The sequence below is a fragment of the Salvelinus alpinus genome, chromosome 12, assembly GCF_045679555.1.
Source record: "Salvelinus alpinus chromosome 12, SLU_Salpinus.1, whole genome shotgun sequence".
NCBI lineage: Eukaryota > Metazoa > Chordata > Actinopteri > Salmoniformes > Salmonidae > Salvelinus > Salvelinus alpinus.
The window spans coordinates 20,173,304-20,189,322 of record NC_092097.1 but is presented as its reverse complement, the minus strand read 5'-3'; positions in this window follow the sequence as shown (position 1 = coordinate 20,189,322).

Here is a 16,019-nt window from a genome sequence, read left to right as displayed (position 1 = left end):
CTCATGGAGGGGGTTCTACACACGTCCAAAGCATGGCTAAAATATTGTAGGCTGCCTACAATACATAGATAAAAAGGGAATGCTCACTGTTTTGCTCCTCTCAAATGTAATGTTTTAATAAAGCTTTGGTGAGAAAGTTTTATTTCCAAGCGATCTCACGAGCCAAACACTTTGTCGACGGTCTTGACTAGCCTACTTGATTATATTGGACAGAACAAAAAGAAAACATACCTCTTTGAGAAGAGGGGGAGGCTATGCTCGGTTTTTAACAAAATAAAATGAAATGGGGAAAAAATATCAGTGTTTACCTTTCTAAATACGAAGTATACAGACACCAAAGCACATGTTATTCCATGTGCATATTGGCAGTGTGCATCACAGCTCGATAGGCTGCGTTTCTGCTGTCAAAATCAATTCCAAGACAGGTAAATTACCAAACCTGGCATTAGGGCTGGAAAATTCTAGTTCGACAGTTTTTACATGACGAAATTGCAACTAATGTGAGTTTGACACTAGCGCCGCCTTAAAGCCAGCCAAAATAAAGCCCTCTGTCTTATGTAACCGACCCAAACATAACATTCGCCACTATGGCCTATTTATTGCCTTACTTCATTTGCACACACTGTATACAGATTTTCTGTTGTGTTCTTGACTTTTGTTTGTTTATCCCATGTGTAACTCCGTGTTGTTGTTTTTGTCGCACTGCATTGCTTTATCTTGGCCAGGTCGCAGTTGTAAATGAGGACTTGTTCTCAACTGGCCTACCTGGTTAAATAAATGTGAAATATATATATATATTTTTAAATATCATACACATTTGAGTGTCCACGATTTACGTCTAGTCTATGAGACCAGGTTGCTTTCTTCCTCTTTCACTCACACTTAATCCTAATCACTAAAACCCACCATATACAATAAGCAGGGTGAGAAGAGGAGACAAGAGGGTGGAGGATGCCTGAAGCAGCAGTCTCCAAGCATCTCCATATCCCTATGCACTGTGAGGTCTGTCTCTCTCAACCGTGGAGCAGAACAGTGGGTGACCTGCTTCAGATCCCTCAATGATTCCTCAAGATAAATGCCTGAGTAACCCCCTCTTCCCAACACACACACTCCTCCACCCTCCCCAAGCCCTACCCGCTCTCTTACCTGTTTACTGACAGGAGCGTGTGTGTGTGTGTGTGGCGATCACTGGCTGAGCGAACGCAGCTCGCCAGAGAGGCAGCTCAGTGACAGTGATGGATGGGACCTCGTCGCCTCTCCTCCCGCTCACTTGCTGACTGGGCCCTATGCCTTATTCATGAGATTTGGTGCAGGAAAGAGATGCCAAAAGGTTTAAGAATATATTAAAGAACTCTTTGAGATGTCAACCGAATTGTCAGGTAGTGTTAAGCAAAGAGTCTGAGGCTCTACATCCAAGGCTGTGGAAGAAAGGATAAGGGACATGGTTTATTTTTTTCCATAATGCTTTATGTGGATAGGAACAAGCAAAGAACAAAACAGACTACTGATATGTATTGGATTTGCTCTTCTGAATCTATCCTTTAGTCTGATGCAGTTATAGTGAGATAAGGGCAGATCAATAGAAATCTCCCCTAGGTGAGGGCATCAGCTGTTAGTCATGCATTTGTGTGAAGTACAGTTCAATCAAGAGTCAATCAACCTTTGTTTTCCATACAGTCAATTGGTAATAGGAAAATGCTGAGAGGCTTTCCTTTTGAAAGCCACAAAGTAACAACATGTCAGTCATTGTGGGAGTTGACTGATCCCAAGGTCTCTTCTTTGTTTCTATTAATTTATAACCATTTAATCTGAATTACCGTAAGACAGTTGGACAACAGGCCCAAAACAGTATTTTCTGCCATGAACATAACTACTTCTGTAAGTATGTCAACACACACTACCATCGGGTCTTTTATCAGTGTCAGTCACATAACTTTGATGACGTGTTCTGGCATAAATGCATATTCTTCGTTTTGATCAAGGATGGTATTATAGGCCTGCGAACAGCAGCTGCACTTGCCTACCATTTTGTGCTTTCACATTGATCACTGCCAAGCCAGTTAGGAGGCTGCCTGGTTTTGGGGGAATTTCTACAAGAAGCTTAAAGTGGTGAATCCCACTGAAAGGAACAGACGGGAGTAAGAGTATGCCTGCAGGTAAAACACGTTGCAGAAATGACACTGGCAAGCCGCTTCCCTCCAGCCAAGCTAGCTTTGAGAATACTTTTCTCTTCTGGATGTTGGTTTACCTGAATAGCTGTTTTTACTCTCTCTTACAGCTTAGCAAATAACCATTCAGACAACAGAGAAGGAGCCGGAAAGGAAGGAAAAAGCTCCTTAGTGTGTAATAGGATATACACCATGTCGGGAGAAAACGTAATGGGGAGAAATTGTAGGTGAAAAGTAGCTTTTATATGTTGCCAGAGGTGATGACAAGAGTACTGATCTGTTCTTTTGACATCCCCCATTTTGGAAAACGAACGCTCCTGCATGTTTGAATTTGGGGTTTGAGAGATTTAGCAGATAGGCTACACACATGAAGATGAGCAGGTGCACGCAAATCAGAAGCAGGGACAAATAAACATGTTGGCAGTGTCGGCACAACCAAGAGCAGATCGGTGCCGCCTCAGTCTCCCCCCTCCCCCTCTCCCCCACTGCGGTAATGTGTTGTGTCAGACACCTGTCACTACTGAGTCTGCCTGAACATGGATGAGTGCTCATAGAATGAAAAATACCATATTTGAGACATTTGTGATTCTGGTAACGTGTGAAAAATTGTCAAGCTACCGTTGCAGATTGCTTTATAAAACAGAGATTTAACATAGCCATAAATTGGCTTGCATTACCAGGGAATACCAGAGCAGGCAGGCATGGGGTTTTGGTGATAAAATAATGTTGATCTTTGCTCCCACCTGGTTGAGACAAATTGTATACAATATCACATTGGGAGAGCTTCATCTGATGGACTCCAATATTCTGTGAATGTAGTAAGCTACCACACCATTTCCAAGTGTCTCTTCGTTTGTTTGATTTGAATGAGAACAGTGTCTTTGACTGGCAAAAAAATACAGTAAAACCTTACTTTTCAGTCTGAATCCAGATGTGGAGGGATGCATAGAGATTCAGTAACAAAGGGTCCATATTTTGATGAATTGTCAGACACCTTTTGGTGACATATTGAGACAGTAGCACTATGAGCAGCATATCTCTCATACGCTCCATCAGGCCTCCAGTCGTCAGAGTCACCCAGAGAGAGGAAAGAAGCTCTTCTTACCTCTCTCTGCGAAGGCCACAGAGCCCCAGAGGGGCGTTAGGCCATGGCTGTCCCTGGCTGCCCTGCTTCATCCCTGGGCCTGGGTGGGTGGGGACCCAGCTGTAGGCCCTTTTCAACTAAAGCCGAATTAGTTTGCTTCCTCTCATTAATTGGGTGACTAATAACAAGATTAAAGAGACTCCATTAGAAAATATGGCACACATGTTGTTATCATGTTAATGACCTTCTCTAAAGCGATGGAGGTTGCGTTGGTATCTCTCTCCCTCCAAATGCGGACCGAGTTACCCTATGGATCTTCTTATCTTGGGGGTATATTGTATATTGCCATAGGAAATGATAGGGATGTAATTCAATGTATGGACATGGTTATCAATTCCAAGTGACCAGCGAACCATCCTCAGTGTCTGTAACTGTTGGTAATGTTGTGCTTTCTGAATAAGCCAGACAGCTGATCTAGGCTTTCCGGCATATAGGCGTTTGTGCACTGTTCCCTCACAGTTTGTTAAGCTTGTGATATAATGAGTCAGAAAGCACACGGCACTTTGCAAAATCGGAGTTGGGCCACCCCCCCTTCCCTCCCTAAAAATACTTCTAATGTGTCAGCCACTATAGACTACCAATTGCTGTCCATGGTTCTTGAAATTGAGATGTCTACATGGCTGCCTATCAATAGGCTTTCAGATTATGTATACTAATGCCTGTAGTAGCCTATAGCTTTGCTTTAATGGATACATTAAAGTGGGAAATTCAAACATTGCAGATTGTAAAATGAATTGTCGATGCCACAGCATACTAATCAGTAACCAATATCTATATGTTTGTTTATATACAACTGTCCTGTAAGCCTACCTTAACCGTCCTCGCGCTCTCTCGCAGCTTGGATAGAACGTTTGTGCTACCAGTATATTAATGCCAAATAATACAATAATTCAACTGTCAAAACAATAGCTTACTAGGGATTGTCTCATTATGCAGACAATGTAGTCTAGCCTACTATCCTATCTATATACAATATTTAGCTGGTATTCTATTTATATTACACTCTGGAACTCAGACTTCAATCTACCAGGGCTATGCGTCTCATCACTCACAGGCTTACCAGTGTTCACAGAATGGGGGGTCACTCTCATGAGTGCATTTGGTCTCTGGCAGTCATCAGCTTGGTTTTCTGGGAGATGAGGAGAAGGCAGGCCAGAACTGTCACTATTCTCAAGTGGAGGAAGAATAGCAAGGCCACTGTCATTTGGAAGGGGACTCCTAGTCAGTTGTACAACTGAATGCCTTCAACTGAAATGTATCTTCCACATTTACCCCAACCCTTCTGAATCAGATAGGTGCAGGGGTCTGCCTCAATCAACAGTGGGTTTTCAGCGCCCAGGGAACAGTGGGTTAAATCTGTTAAATCTGGTACAAATCTGTCATTCTGAGCAAGGCAGTTAACCCATTGTTCCCCGGGTGCCGAAGACGTGGATGTCATTTAAGGCAGCCCCCTGCACCTCTCTGATTCACTTGGGTTAAATGCAGAAGACACATGTCAGTTGAAGGCATTCAGTTGTACAACTGACTAGGTATCCCACTTTCCCTAGATATGAATTGCAGAATAATTATACATGTACAGTGATCCCTCGCCACTTCGCGGTTCACTTATCGCGGATTTGCTATTTCGCGGATTTTCATAATGCATTTTTTTTTTTTTTTTGGTGCATTGTGCTCTGCATTCTGATTCGCTAAAAACTCACTCCCGCTTCTTGTATCAAAACATGCTACGAATTGTGCTATCATTTTGTCGTCTCGTGCAGTTATGTGTACGTACATAAAACAGCTTGGCAAATTTACATTAAGTTGGCCAAATTATCTTGTAATTTCGAACATCTCCTAAACCCATAATGTCGACGAAACGGCCTACACGTGAGTCACTGTATTTGTATACATGTAATAGTTGCTAATTGTAAAAAAAAAAAAAGTTTTCTATTTCGCGGATTTCACTTATCGCGGGTCATTTTCGGAACGTAACCCCCGCGATAAACGAGGGATTACTGTATACATTTTTTAATGCATTTTTAAGCATTGTTTTCTCTTTATTCAACCCATCCGCTCTTCATCCACACAATATTTCATGACCCTTAACCTGCCCACCTGCCCCGCGTACTCTATATAACCGTGGGGAATGCGGGTTATGAGTCAACCCACGTGCATCACTAACACACACACACGCTCAACAATACAATAAACTCCACAGGCAAAAGGAGCCAGGAGTTAGTGTGGCGTGCATGCAATTCATCTGGGGGATAGTGGAGCTTTAAAGTGCAGCGCCAACTGCCTGAGAGGGTTTGTGGACTTCAGGCAGCTCCATGCTGTTTATGATTTCACAAGCATGTAACTCATTACACATCCCTTTACGCAGTGTGATCCGCGCCACACTCCCAAAACTCTCACAGATCCCCTCAAAGAAGGCAATTTGCTTTTGCAAAAAGAAACGGAACACACACAGACACACACACGTACACTGCTGCTTAGTACGTACTGAAAGAAGATGCAATAACCTAGCTGTTGACTCCTCTTGAGTTTGCCATCAATATGGATTTATTATTTTGAGGCAAAATTTGTTCATTAAGGACAGATGAATAAAGCTCCAGATTGTGCTGTAGAGAGCCATAAGCAGCAGTCACTGCTCACTCTGAAAAGAGCTGCAAGGTTTGACAGTCATTCTTCATAGACAGAGATCACAAACTATAACTGTATGACTTTATCCTCTCTCACAAAGTCAGTGTTCTGCGGTAGAGCCAGGGATGGCAGTGGTCATAGAGTAGGAATATGCAGGGTCCCATTGTGTATTCTCACAACTAACCCACCTGTCACGCCCTGACCGTAGATTGCTTCTATTTTTAGTTTGGTCAGGGTGTGATGTGGGTGGGTATTCTATGTTGTAGGTCTAGGTTTTCTGTTTCTATGTGTTTGGCCTGGTATGGTTCTCAATCAGAGGCAGCTGTCTATCGTTGTCTCTGATTGAGAGCCATACTTAGGTATCCTGTTTTCCCACTTGTGTTTGTGGATGGTTATTTTCCGGTTAGTGTTTGTTGCACCTGTCAGAACTGTTCGTTGATCGTTTTGTTGTTTTTGTTCGTGTATTCATTTTTGATTAAAAGTATTATGGATACGTACCACACTGCACTTTGGTCCTCCTCTCCTTCTCCCGACAACTTTCGTTACACCACCCCAAATACTTTCTCTCTTTCTTTCGTTCTTGCTTTGTATAACATACAATAAAGCACATCAATACCTACAGTACAGTACATGAAGGTCTATGTGTGACGTGTAAACGAACACTTTACTTTGATGTACACTACCGCTCAAAAGTTTGGGGTCACTTAGAAATGTCCTTGTTTTTGAAGGAAAATTTTATTTTTGTCCATTAAAATAACATCAAATTGATCAGAAATACAGAGTTCCTCTGTCCAGTGTCAGTGTCTTTTGCCCGTCTTAATCTTTTATTTTCATTGGCCAGTCTGAGATATGGCTTTTTCTTTGCAACTCTGCCTAGAAGGCCAGCATCCCGGAATTCTCCTCTTCACTGTTGACGTTGAGACTGGTGTTTTGCGGGTACTATTTAGGACTTGTGAGGCATCTGTTTCTCAAACTAGACACTCTAATGTACTTGTCCTCTTGCTCAGTTGTGCACCGGGCCTCCCACTCCTCTTTCTATTCTGGTTAGAGCCAGTTTGAGCTGTTCTGTGAAGGGAGTAGTACGCAACAGTTTACAGCTGTGCTAACATAATTGCAAAAGGATTTTCTACTGATCAATTAGCCTTTTAAAAAGATAAACTTGGATTAGCTAACACAACGTTCCATTGGAACACAGGAGTGATGGTTGCTGATTATGGGCCTCTGTACACCTATGTGGATATTCCATAAAAACCATTAACAATGTCTACACTGTATTTCTGATCAATTTTATGTTATTTTTAATGGACAAAAAAAAATAGCTTTTCTTTCAAAAACAAGGACATTTCTAAGAGACCCCAAACTTTTGAATGGTAGTGTACGTATAGAAGAAGTGTAGGTGTATGAAACAACAGTACTGTTACTGTTTCAAGTTTGACTTCCAAGTACATACAGGAATAATTAAAGTGTATGACAACCAACTGAGGTTTTTTGCTAGGTGATGTTGTGGTTAACCTATTGTTTGCATACAGAATCAAGCAGTTGTGGTTGCAGTATGGATTCCAGTTTTAATGTGAAATTACAGAAGTCCAATAGGTTGGAGAATTCGATCAATCTTTATACGATGATTGCTGTATCATCTACTGGGTCACTCTAACATAGCCTATCGATCGTGTTCTATTTTTTGTCTCATCTCAATAGCTTGTATATTTCTAAACCCAGAAATGTCTTACAATTACACACATCATTGTGCCTCAGCTGATGAACTGTTAAAGTATGTCCACATAAAATAAATCAGTTCTGAAAGCATTGCTCTCTGGATGTTTGTCATGACAACCATAATATACGACCTCATACTATAAAACACATGCTTTCAGCAAATATTTTGCATTTATTTAACTACAATAAGGTATACCATGTCTAATTAATTCAGTGTTTTTATTTTATTGCAGCCAGAAGCCTTTGAAACAACTAACATTCATGTTAAGTTATCTATAACAATCCTTATTGTAGTGTCCTTTTAGGTAGAGGAATTCAGGCATATGACAACTGTCCACCAGTAGATGGAGCAAACAAGTTGTGCAGAACGTAATTAAAATATCCAACATAATGCAAGCAGGCGTTCACAGTCAGTTGCTTGGCAGGGGGTACGGAGAGAGAGAGGAAGCGAGAGAAGATATTGTTGGCTAGAAACCTCAGTCATTTTGTCCACTCTGCATCATTCCTGTGGCTGTCTGGTAGCTGGCAGCATCCCCATACACTGACCTGTGGTCCTGCCCTCACTGTGTGGCCTGTAAATACAGATGCACTGCAACCTGCCATAACTCCCATCCAACTGCAGTATAAGCCACGACTGCTTTAACATCTACTGTTCCAAGTTGTATATAGGACAGACATTTACCCATAAATACTGTGAACAGATAGGTGCACTAAAGTTGGGGCTACAGATTCAACATGGTGGTGCGAGGAATATATTATTATTATGATGGGGTATACATTGCCTTGCACTGACAGTGAATCTGAGTATCCCAGAGTAGAGAGTGGAGTAGCACACTAAAATCAGTGCAGCACCAGTGTGCTGTCATTAACTGACTCCTCCCTGTAACTCTGTGAGTCCTCTCATTTTAATTCAGGCCGACAAATTACCAGCTAAGCCCCAGAGAAGCCCGATGGGAGATGCCATCATGGCCCCAAGCAATTACCAAACTTAACAAGCCACGGAAAAGTCTCAGAACCTGAAAACATGATTTAAGGGCTGTTATTAAAGAGAACAGCGTAAACCCGAAAGCACAGACTCATATTTAGATTAGTATGCAACACACAGTAAATCACGTGTATTTTACAGTCTCTTTAATTGCATCTCTGTTTTCATCAGTTGAGGCCCCTCAGAAGAGGAAGGGGAGGACCATCCTACTCAGTGAATTTCAGAATAATGTAAATAGTGAAACATAAAAAATATATCCTTTTTAGATAAAACTATACCAAATACATTCACATGTCACCAAATAATTTATTTAAACACACTCAACAGCACTTTTTAGGGTAGCACTATGGTGTAGCCGGGGGAGAGGACAGCTAATTTCTGTCCTCCACTGGGTACATTGACCTAAGATGCTCATTGGTCTCACCCCCTTCCCTAGACTTAAACAGTAATTATGAGAACTTCCGGAGGATGTCCTCAAACATATCAGAGCTCTTGCAGCATGAACTGTCATGTCCATTTCGTCAGATATTTAATCTAATACTGAAAGCATAAACTACAGCTAGCTAGCACTGCAGTGCATAACATGTGGTGATTAGTTGACTCAAAGAGAGAGAAAGACAGTAGTTAAACAGTTTCGAACAAATTCATTTCTTCAAAAATGAATGAAAAGTAAGAGCGAGAGAGATATTTTGTATTTTTTTCACTTTCACTTACTAAGCTAGCTAATGCAGCTAGCTAGTTTAGCCTATTCAAACACCCGGCTCAAACAGAGAAGGATGCTATGTTACCTAACTGGCTATGGCTATGCAACACCGGAACTCTTCCAATGTACATTTTTTATTGTATTAATTTATTTGCCACTAGGTCCCGCCAATGTAACTGCTAAACTGCTTGCTAACTGTACACTGTACTGCATGATTGTAGCAGGTTTACTAACGCATTAATTATAGAATCTATGTTGTTGACGTGACGTTAGCTAATAATGGTGACAACTATGTACGCTGTGGGTAGTGGTTAGTGGTTATAATATAAAGGTTTGGCTTGGAAAGGTTTTTTCGCCTGGTCACAGACAGCTGATATGTTGTGCACTGAAGTCCACAAGCGAAGGGAAAAGGTGAGAGGAGGAGCGCATGTAGATGCAAGAAAGAATTATACAATGATCTGGCTGCTTGGAAAGTGAACTGTGTTTGCGTGTGATCAGGGGTGTATGCATTCCACCAATTCTGTTGAAAAAAGTTTCTTAAACAGAAGCAAAAGGAACATAACAGGGATAAACATACCTGAATAGAAACTTTCGTTTGCAACTCTTGGAATAGTGATTACACCTAGATCAGCTAGATGCAGGCCAGATTGTGGAAGGCGGTACTGAATGTGTCAATGTCTGTCACCTTGATTAAAAAATATATCTCAACCGGTTCACCTACGTTGTAAACATTCATTTATAGGTTAGGTTGTAGCAACCTCATGATTAGTATGGGCAAATTCGAGTATCATGTTGAATTCGACCTATCGATGTTACATTGAGCTGGGTGAATGGAATATGAATGACAGTCATCCAATATGTTGTAATGGAAATAAGGCCATGCTCATAAAAAACTATATATTGTCATCCCTCATCTTAAACCGCACCGATCGCCACTGATTTTCATCTAATAACAGGATAAACAAGAGCACACCAAAATGTGAAATTACCTCTAGTACTTTCCCTGTTTGTATTTCTTGTTTGTGTGACTTTCCAAATGTTTTTTTAAATAGCATGACTCAGAGTTGGTGCTCTTTTCTGAACTCTTCCGCTGTAGCATGCTGGTAGAATGCTAATTAGCTTTCCTGTTGAAGCTGGAGAGTGGTAAATATGTTTCTACACTTGTACCTGCCGTAGATTTTTGGCAGGAGATTATGCCACACTCAGTTTGTGGAAACAGAGGAACAGATGGTATTTTGTCAACAATGGGGGTACAACTAAATGTATTTAGAGTAAGTCCACATGAAAGTATAATATCTGAAAAACATGCAAAATATGGTATACTGTACATACATTATACTACTACTATATATACAGTACCAGTCAAAAGTTTGGACACCTACTCATTCAAGGCTTTTTCATTATTTTTACTATTTTCTACATTGTAGAATAAAAGTGAAGATGTCAACACATATAGAAACATGTAGTAACCAAAAATCTAAATCTATTTAATATTTGAGATTCTTCAAAGTAGCCACCCTTTACCATGAGGACAGCTTTGCACACTCTTGGAAAATTCTCAAAACCAGCTTCATGAGGTAGTCACCTGGAATGCATTTCAATTAACAGATGTGCCTTCTTAAAAGCAAATTTGTGGAATTTCTTTCCTTCTTAAAACTTCTTATGGCTGCAATCCCGTTAACGGGATCGATATGACAACAGCCAGTGAAAGTGCAGGGTGCCAAATTCAAACAACAGAAATCTCATAATTAAATTCCTCAAACATACATGTATCTTATACCATTTTAAAAGGTAATCTTGTTGTTAATCCCACCAAAGTGTCCGATTTCAAATAGGCTTTTCAGCGAAAGCACCACAAACGATTATGTTAGGTCACCACCAACTCACAGAAAAATTCTGCAATTTTTCCAGTCAAAGAGATGAGTCACAAAAAGCACAAATAGAGATAACATTAATCACTAACCTTTGATGATCTTCATCAGATGACACTCATAGGACTTCATGTTACACAATACATAAATGTCTTGTTCGATTAAGTTCATATTTATATCCAAAAACCTCAGTTTACATTGGTGCCATGTTCAGAAATGCCTCCAAAATATCCGGAGAAATTGCAGAGAGCCACGTCAAATAACAGAAATACTTATCATACACTTTGATGAAAGATACATGTTTTACATAGAATTAAAGATACACTTGTTCTTAATGCAACCGCTGTGTCATAAAAAGCATTAGAAATCTTCACTTACCTTTGCTGATCTTCGTCGGAATGCACTCCCAGGACTCCCACTTCCACAAGAAATGTTCATCATTTACGTCCAAATAGCTATTTTTGTTAGCGTGTTTGGTAAACAAATCCAACGTCAGGAAGCACGTTCACTAAAAGCTGACGAAATGTCCAAAAGTTCTGTAACAGTCAGTAGAAACATGTCAAACGATGTATTGAATCAATCTTTCGAATGTTTTTAAAATAAATCTTGAATAACGTTCCAACCGGAGAATTACATTGACTTCAGATGAGCGATGGAACAGAGCTCCCTCTCATGTGAACGCGCATGGTCAAAGCATGGTCAGGTCATGGCAGACCTGACTAATTCCCCTCTCATTCGGCCCCCCTTCACAGTAGAGGCATCAGACAAGGTTATACAGACTGTTGACATCTAGTGGAAGCCGTAGGAAGTGCAAACTCATCGGTATCTCGCTGTGATTTCAATAGAATCTTGGTTGAAAATCGACCAGCCTCAGAATTCCCACTTCCCGTTTGGATTTTTTGTCAGGTTTTTGCCTGCCAAATGGGTTCTGTTATACTCACAGACATAATTCAAACAGTTTTAGAAACTTCAGAGTGTTTTCTATACAATACGAATAATACTTTGCATATATTAGCAACTATGACTGAGGAGCAGGCCGTTTACTCTGGGCACCTCTGTGCACCTTTCATCCAAGCTACTCAATACTGCCCCTGCAGCCATAAGAAGTTAATGCGTTTGAGCCAATCAATTGTGTTGTGACAAGGTAGGGGTGATATACAGAAGATAGCCCTATTTGGTAAAAGACCAAGTCCATATTATCACAAGAATAGCTCAAATAAGCAGAGAGAAACGACAGTCCGTCAATACGGAACATATCAAGAACTTTGAAAGTTTTATCAAGTGCAGTCGCAAAGACCACCAAACGCTATGATGAAACTGGCTCTCATAAGGACCGTCACAGGAAAAGAAGACCCAAAGTTACCTCTGCTGCAGAGGATACATTCATTAGAGTTACCAGCCTCAGCAATTGCAGCCAAAATAAATTCTTCACAGAGTTCAAGTAACAGACTCATCTCAACATCAACTGTTCAGGCCTTCATGGTCGAATTGCTGCAAAGAAACCACTACTAAAGGACACCAATAAGAAGAAGAGACGTGCTTGGGCCAAGAAACACGAGCAATAGATATTAGACTGGTAGAAATCTGTCCTTTGGTCTGATAGGTCCAAATTTGAGATTTTTGGTTCCAACCACCGTGTCTTTGTGAGACGTAGGTAAATGGATGATCTGCGCATGTGTAGAAGGAGATGTGAAGGGTGCTTTGCTGGTGACGCTGTCTGTGATTTATTTAGAATTCAAGACACACTTAACCAGCATGGCTCCACAGCATTCTGCAGCGATACGCCATCCCAGCTGGTTTGCACACACACCTCTGTGTGTTGGGCTATTTGACCAAGAAGGAGAGTGATGGAGTGCTGCATCAGATGACTTGGCCTCCAAAATGTTATATTGTATCTATATTTAACTAGGCATGCCAGTTAAGAACAAATTATTATTTACAGTAACGGCCTACCCCGGCCAAACCCTAACCCGGACGAAGCTGGGCCAATTGTGCTTGAATGAGTAGGTCTGTTGACTGGTACTGTATATATATTGGTAAATCAATACTGTCTGTGTGGCTAAGTCTTACAACAGACAGTCAAAACCTAGTTCAGATATTCTTTATTTGTTGCTGTCACAGTTCTCATTTTATAAAGAGCACTCATAATATCAAGATTACAATTTAGTGTACTGTATGACGTTACAGCCGAGAAAGAAAACAGAATACCTGCACAATTATTCAGCGTTGTTTTCCCTGCAAAGCTTTGGCCGCAGTGATATTTCACAAAATGTCATGTAAAATTGCACACCTTTAAAGTCTGCTGCATGTGCACACACTACCTTGAACTTATGACTAGTGACTTGATTCAATCCGTATTGCGGGAGTTCTGCGCTATAGTGTGATTGAAATTTAAAGGCAATGTTCCCGCATTCGTGGAGACTGTATTCGCAGTAAACGATGCATATGTCGGCTCAATCGGAAATTACCTTTACATTTCAATCGCACTATAGAGCTGAACTTCCACAATACAGATTGAATCGAGCCCTAGGTATCTGTCAACAGTTGAGACTCACTTTTTCCCAGGGGCTAACCTTTTAGTCAATACCGGGAGTTCTGAATGCCAAGAATGTTCACTCTCTTGAAAGGAATAATACATTGCTGTTTTACAGATGTCAGCGGCCAAAGCCTACCATGACATTAATGCAGTACAAGTATCAAGAGTAGCACTTGACATAAAGCCAACTTGTATAATGCAGTGTGATAGGTAATGCTGCATAATAGTGTTGGCTTTCAGTATGGTGGTGTTACAGCGTGTTATATGGTGGTATTATATAGCTTGCTATATAAGGCAGACAAATGTTGCTAGAAATACATTAATTTGAAGTTGAATTGTATTGATTTATTTCTAGATAGGTATACATGCTTGTGAGGTAAATATACAGTATCACAATAACACCTAAAGAAAATAAATCACACACATCACACCTAGTACTTCAGCAAAAATATTTACTTGTATGATTTTTCCTGTGTCTGATTTCCATTACAGATGAGTATTATACCAATGCATGCCATCATGTTTGAGTCTGGGTGATGAATTAATGTGTATAGATTGTATGAGGATTTCACCTAATTGGCTTTCTATTTCACCATAGCTTTAGTCATAAATCAAATGGTGGTTAAGCTTGAATATCAGACTATTCATAAATAATGAGAGATCATTCAAAAGTAGTCTGCAGTAGTTTGGTAATGAGTGTGGTGGTATGTCTAAGGAGTTCTGTCAATGTAACCACAATTACTCCAGGACATCCTAGGCAGGGCTGCTTTGTTGCTGTAGAACTGAGGGGTGGACATTATGGGGATGCTTTAGTCCAGACACACTGGGGATATACTAATGAAACATTTATCAGCTCTTTATGTAAAAGTCCTTATTAAACAGTATGGGGTGGATGCTTTAGATTAGGTACTGGGTGTACGGGATGTGCTATTTTCAAAATAGCTTTCCACCTGGCTGTTGAAAGATGTTTCATTTTGTGGATATGATAAAAAGCAACAAATTGTCTGTGTTGATCAAATTCCTGAGTGGTGCAGCGGTCTAATGCACTGCATTTCAGTGCAAGAGGAAGCGTTACAGTTCCTGGTTTGAATCCAGGCTGTATCACATCTTGTCACGTTCTGACCATAGTTCTTGTGTGTTTTGCTTGTTTTAGTGTTGGTCAGGACGTGAGCTGGGTGGGCATTCTATGTTGTGTGTCTAGTTTGTCTGTTTCTGTGTTTGGCCTAATATGGTTCCCAATCAGAGGCAGGTGTTTTGTGTTGTCTCTGATTGGGAATCATATATAGGTGGCTTGTTTTGTGTTGGGGTTTGTGGGTGGTTGTTTCCTGTCTCTGTGTTTTCTCTGCACCAGCTAGGACTGTATCGGTTTGCCACTTTTTGTTATTTTGTATTTGTAAGTGTTCTCTGTTTATCGTTTAATTAAACATGTTGAGCACTGGCTACGCTGTGTGTTGGTCCGATCCCTGCTACACCTCCTCTTCTCTTGAAGAGAAGGAAGGCTGCCGTTACAAATCTGGCTGTGATTGTGAGTCCCATAGAGCGGTGCACAATTGGCCCAGCGTCGTACGGTTTTAGCCGGGGTAGGCCGTCATGTAAATAAGAATTTGTTCTTAATCAGCTTTTTGATATGCCACATCTTATGTGGATGGATTATCTTGGCATAGAAGAAATGCTCACTAACAGGGATATAAAGACATTTGTGCACAACATTTGAGATAAATAAGCTTTTTGTGCATATGGAACATTTCTGGGATCTTTTATTTCAGCTCATGAAACATGGGACCAACAATTTACATGTTGCGTTTATATTTTTGTTCAGTGTATATGACACCTCACTGTATCTCTATTTTCTACTCCAGATTGCTGAAGTAAAGCATAGATTCCAAATGATGATTTCACTGCAAGCTAGCCTACATACTCGTAAAGGTGGTTTGTTACACATTAAATGGTTAGGTTTCATACAGTGTGGAGATAAACTCATAGATTGTAGATTTTCCATAAACATATATAGATGATTATGATATATATTCCATTGCGTAATTCCCTTTTCCAATGTATCTTACTATTTTATTCCATTAACAGGGGTACACTTGACCTGTCTCAAGTGTATTTAAAAGTCAAGAAACATGTGGAAATGTTGCTGTTTATGAACAGAATCAGCATGCTTACAGGTTTTTGTTTTTGCTGTCTGACCAGCTGGCCTGTGAGCTGGAGGCTAATGCATAAACGTTGTATTGGAAGCAGTAAAAACCTATTTCATAAGATACAAAA